This window comes from Ursus arctos, unplaced genomic scaffold (assembly GCF_023065955.2).
Source record: "Ursus arctos isolate Adak ecotype North America unplaced genomic scaffold, UrsArc2.0 scaffold_14, whole genome shotgun sequence".
NCBI lineage: Eukaryota > Metazoa > Chordata > Mammalia > Carnivora > Ursidae > Ursus > Ursus arctos.
In genome coordinates, this window is record NW_026622808.1 from 9947927 (window position 1) to 9954263 (window position 6337).

The following is a 6337-nucleotide window of genomic DNA, read 5'->3' on the forward strand; positions in this document are numbered from 1 at the left end:
AAAATTGAAATTAACACAACGGATGAAAGGAACAGAATCGGTCTAGCTAAAGAAAACAGAGACTCTAAGGCTAGATCAGAAGGAATTGTCCAGATGCGTTCAAGACAGACAAAGTGACCGAACACAAAAGAGAGAAGAAGAGACCCACGGACAATTAGACTCAGAAGGCCTAACGTACAGGATTTCCTCTCCCCCTGGCTCCCAATGAAGGGGCCCAGTGGAAAGAGGCTTTTCCCGGGTAGGGCAGGGGCAGAGCACTGAATCGGGACTGCTGTTGCCCTGAGGCTCCCTGCAGGGGGGAGGCGAGCTCAGCCACCAGCTGCACCGAGAGTACAAGAGTACGGCTCAGAAATGTAGCAAAGGAGGGGGGCAGTTCCTAAGAACAGAGATCCAAGCCCTCTCCAGAGGAACTGACTTCATTCAAAACAGAATGTGAAATTCCAGACGAAGGCACTCGCTAAAACAATGGGGGATTTTAGGGGCGCCCGGCTGGCTCCCTCGGTAGAGCACACGGCTCCTGATCTCAGGGTCACCAGTTCAAGCCCCACATTGGGGGTGGAGCCTACTTGAATAAATAAAACCTAAAGCAATGGGGGTTTTGGTGGTAAGCAAATAAGAGGAGGTGAGTAGCTCCTTTTAATTAAGTGCAACCAGTGAGACCACAGGCCAGCTCGTTCACTGGAGAGAACACGATGGGGGAAAGACAACTCTCTTGGGTTCAGAACAAAGCTCAACCATTCACCTCAAAAACTACCCCTGCTAGAAGGTAACTGGATCCGATTGGGGTCATTTTATGCCCTAGGACATTGTCGAAAACAATAGAGCAATCGACTGGACTGGCGATTAGTGAAGTTTAAGAACTGGATCTGATAGGAAACCAGGTAGTTAGCTTAAACGGGAAATTGGGGGAAAAAGCAAACACAGTCCGCTAAACCCGGCTACAGGGCGCCTGGGTGACTCAGTGGGTTAATCTCTGCCTTCGGCTCAGGTCATGATCTCAGGGTCCTAGGACCCTGCCCTGGGCGTACTGGGCTCCGGGGCGTCTGCTTCTCCCTCTGACCCCCCCCACCTCTCGTGCTCACTCTCTCATTCTCTCTCTCAAATAAATAAATAAAATCTTTAATAATAAAAAAAATACAACATAACTGTTTACAGCAAAAATAGCATATCCAGGTTAATGAAACCATGAATAGAATAATGGAATAAATCCAAAAAAAGTAGAAAGGTAGGAAACAATATAGCTAAGAACAGAAATTAATTAATTAGAATAAATTAACTGAAATCCACAAGGCCAAAAGTTCATTGTTTAAAAGTAAAAAAGGAGGGACAGCTGGGTGGCTCAGTTGGCTGAGCATGTGACTCTTGGTTTCAGCTCAGGTCATGATCTCATGGGTCATGGGAGCAAACCCCAAGAGGGGCTCGGTGCTCAGTGTTGGGGGGAGTCTGCTTAAGATTCTCTCCCTCTCCCACTGTCCCTCCCCCGCTCTAGCGGGTGCACAAGCTCTCTCTCTAAAATAAATAAATAGGGGCACTCGGTCAGTTAAGCATCTGCCTTCAACTCAGGTCATGATCTGGAGTCCTGGGATTGAGCCCCACATCTAGCTCCTTGCTCAGTGGGGAGCCTGCTTCTCCCTCTGCCTCTGCCACCCCCCCCCTTGTGCTTGCTCTCTCTCTCTCTTAAATACATAAAGTCCTTTTTAAAAAATAAATAAATAAATAAATCTTAAAAAAAAAAAAAAGTAAAGGGGTACCTGGGTCATCAGTCGGTTGAGTATCTTGTCTTCAGCTCAGATCATGATCCCTGAGTCCCCGGATCGAGTCCCATATTGGGCTCGCTGCTCAGCCAGGTGCCTGCTTCTCCCTCTGCCTCTGCTGCTCCCGCTGGTTATGCTCCCTCTCACTCTCACTCTCTCTCTGTGTCAAATAAGTAAATAAAAATCTAAAAAAAAAAAAAAAAAAAGATTAAGGAAAAAAAAGTAAAAACAGACAACGCCATGGCAAGATGGCTAAACAGAGAATAAACAAACCATATAGGAAACAAAATGGTGGCATAACTCCAGTACCAAAAGACATTAAACAGATAATAATAACAAATAAATAGATAATAAAAATAAGATATCATAAATAACTTCATTTGATAATAAGATCCTAGGGAAAATACTATTTACTAAAACTAAGTCAAGAAGAAATAGAAAACATGACTAGTCCTATTATTAAGGAAATTGAATGGATATAAATCTATCTTCCCACAAAGAAAACACCTCGCATCTGGGGCTGACCAGTTAGGGGGAGTGTTGCCAAACAGAGAACAAGTAGTGTCCTACTCTGGAAGGACAGGAAGTGTGGGGATAATCCCAAATGCCTTCTGAAGCTAGCAAAACCTTGCAGAAAGTAAGTTTCACAGGGGCACCTTTATTGGGTATATTTGAGCCCTATACTGGGTGTAGAGATTATTAAAAAAATAAATGCACTTAAAAAAATTTTTAGAAAGAAAGGAAAAAAATTATGTTTCACAGAATTTGATTTTTTTTAAGATTTTATTTATTTATTTGACAGAGAGACAGCCAGCGAGAGAGGGAACACAAGCAGGGGGAGTGGGTGAGGAAGAAGCAGGCTCCCAGCGGAGGAGCCTGATGTGGGGCTCGATCCCAGAACGCCAGGATCACGCCTTGAGCCGAAGGCAGACGCTTAACGACTGTGCCACCCAGGAGCCCCGGAATTTGATATTTATTCATAGTTAGATCTTAGGCAAACTAGATACAGAAGGATACTTCCTTAACTTGATAAAAGTTCATTTAAAAAAAAAATCCCATTGGGGCGCCTGGGTAGCGCAGTCGTTAAAGCGTCTGCCTTCGGCTCAGGGCGTGATCCTGGCGATCCGGGATCGAGTCCCACATCAGGCTCCTCCGCTGGGAGCCTGCTTCTTCCTCTCCCACTCCCCCTGCTGTGTTCCCTCTCTCGCTGGCTGTCTCTCTGTCACATAAATAAATAAAATCTTAAAAAAAAAAAAAAAAAAAAAAAAAATCCCATAGCACAGATGATACCTCTAGTTGAACTAATGAAAGCGTTCTTTTTTAAGATCGAGGGCACACAACGGTGAGTTACTCTAGTAAATGGCTTATGCAAATTCCTCAGAGTATAGTGACATAGGGAATAAAGGGTCATTTTGTTTTGTTTGTTTTTTAAGTAAGTCTACGCTCATGGCAGGGATTGAACTCATGACCCTGAGATCAACAGTCCCGTGCTCCACGGACCGAGCCAGCCAGGCGTTCCCAGGAATAAAGGTTTCAATAACGGGGAAGGAAGAAACAAACTTGGTATCGCGTGTATATGATATGACTGTCTATGTACAGAGCAAAAAACTAGACCTAAAGTAATAGATTAGTAAGAGAGACTACAGAGTTCGCCGGATATGAAATGAATGTACAAAAAATTATTTCATTTCAAGACGTTGGAAAATGAGGTATGAAAAAAATACTGTATTGTGTCAATAGAAAATATAAAGAAGCTAGGAATGAACCTACAAAAGAAGTATAAACTCTATGAAGAAAAACGGCACCATTTTATTAACGGACATGAAAACTAAACAAATGGAGATCTATACCATGTTTTAGGATAGTAAAGCTCAATGTGGGGGCCTACAGATTTAATCCTATAGACTTAATGAAACGTGAACAAAAGTCGTTGGTGGGTTATTTTTATGGCCTAGATCTAAATATTTTGTGAAAGAACAAAGGGCCCAAAATAGACAAAACATTGTTGGGAGAACAAGGAAGGGAGGGTGTTGCTTTACCAGATTTTTGAAATATAACAAAAAGCATAGCAATTAAAAATAATGTGGTAGAGGGGTGCCTGGGTGGCTCAGTCGGTTAAAGTGCCTGACTCTTGATTTTGGCTCAGGTCATGATCTGAGCTGGGCACGGGATCTACGCAAGATTCTCTCTCTCCCTCTCCCTCTGCCACTACCCTTCACTCGTCCGTGCTCTCTCTCCAAAAATATAATAATAATAATAATAATAATAATAATAATGTGGTAATAACAGAGGAAGAGAAAATAGACCAAAGGAACAGAAAAACCTGGAAACATTTGAAAGTATATATGAAAACGACTTGGTCAGAGAAAGTCATTTGAACAGCATGAGTCATTTCATAAATTTTACTGGGACGATTGGTTATCTATACAGAAAACAATGAAACCACTTCTTTCCACCAAATAAGTCAATTTTAAGTGGATTAAAATTCACCTAGATGTGAAATCCCACACTATAAAACTTTTGGGGGATACTGGAAAAGAATAAGGGATAGGGTAAGGATGGATGTCTCTCTCTCCCTCCTTTTTTTTAAAAGTTTTATTGAAGTAATTTCTACACCCCACATGGGGCTCGAACTCAGTCCAGGCGCCCCAGGGTTGGAGTCTATAATCTAAACAGTGTAAGAAGGTGTATTTGATAGTAAAAATGAATGAACAGCTACAAACCTCAACAGGATGAATCTCTAAAACAGTGTTGACTAAAGAATCAGGTCACAAAGGACATAGACGGTGTGATTTCATTAATACGAAGTTCCGATACATTAAATAACATTCTTAAGGATGTGTGCACAGTCGTCTGTAACGAAAAAACAGAAAGCAACACAAAATTCAAGATAGTGGTTTCGTCTGGGGAAGAGAGGCCATGCTATAGCGTGAACATTATAAGGGACACTAAGATTCAGTTTCCCAAAGGGCGAGGGCGGGATACAGGTGGACAAAATGGATAAAATGCCTCCTTTAAGGCCCTTAAAATTAAGAAAAACAAAAACAAAAAGACAGGGAGGAGGAACATGAAAATACTGTAGAAATCAGTCCATACTATCTAAACTTTCGACGTTTTATTTTCATTTTTAAGATTTATTTATTTATTGGAGAGAGAGAGCATGGGGGGGGGCAGAGGGAGAGGGAGAAGCAGGCTCTCCGCTGAGCAGGGAGCCCAATGCGGGGCCAATCCCAGGACCCCGATATTGTGACCTGAGCCGAAGGCAGACACTTCATGAGCCACCCAGGCTGCCCTACACTTTCAATGTTTGAAAAAATAACCCAACATTACCAACTTCTCCATAGTTTCATAATGCATTTCTTTCGTCGAAGCGTAGCTGACGCGCAATGTTACACAGGCCTCGGGTGTCCGATGGAGAGGACAGCTCTACCCGTTGCGTTGTGCTCCCCACCAGCGTGGCTGCCACCTGCCACCACTCAACACTATCAGGACACCACTGACCACTGACTATAATCCCTATGCCGGGCCTTTCATCCCCAGGACTTCTTTGTTCCAGAAGGGGAAGCCTGGCCCTGGCCCTCCCCTCTGGCAACCATCACTCTGTTCTCTGTATCTGTGGGTCTGATTCTGCTTTACGTTTATTCATTGGTTTTGTTCTCATAACGCGTATTAATGTTAAGGGAGCTCTCAGGAGCGATATGACATTTGACAGTGATGAATTCACTTAATCCTTTTCTTTTTAAAAATTATTGAATTTAGGGGCACCTGGGTGGCTCAGTCGGTGAAGCGTCTTGCCTTCGGTTCAGGTCATGATCCCAGGGTCCTGCTATCGAGTCTCACATCGGGTGCCCTGCTCAGCAGGAAGCCTGCTTCTCCCTCTGCCTGCCGCTCCCCCTGCTTGTGCTCTCTCGCTCTGTCAAATAAATAATAAAATCTTTAAAAAATTATTGAATTTATTACATAGTACGTGCTGTGGACTTAATGTTTGTCTCCCCCAAACTCCCATGCTGGACACTAATCCCTGACGTGATGGTATTTGGACGTAGGTGCTTTGGGGGCTTTGGGGAGGTGCTTAGGTCAACTGTCCTGTGCGGACTCATGAGAAGATGACCATCTGTGAACCAAGAAGCTAGTGGCCTTGACCTTGGATTCCCCAGCCTCCAGAGCTGTGAGAAACACCTGCTGTTTGTAAGCCAGTCTATGGTATCGTCATAGGACCCAAACTCAAGACCGTATGTAAGCAACCCCATTGTTTTTAAATAATTTCTAACCTTCTATCATTCTGTGCGATCGATGCAAGAGACGTCTGGAATTCCATTCACCATGCTGACGCTCGCTTCTTGGTGGTGGGATTTGGGAAGATTTGATATTTGTTTCTTCCTGCAGGGCTTGGATCTTTTATAATGAACATACATCCTTCTTATAAAAACAAGTCATTTCTTTCTAAACAACTGAAGATCGGGGTTAAATACAGCAAAATGGCATATCTATAATCTATAACCTCAGTGATCAAGTTAGATCTTGGGCTTAACTTTCTATACTGTTTTTTGAAATATTTCAATTTAAAAACTTCAGAACATCCC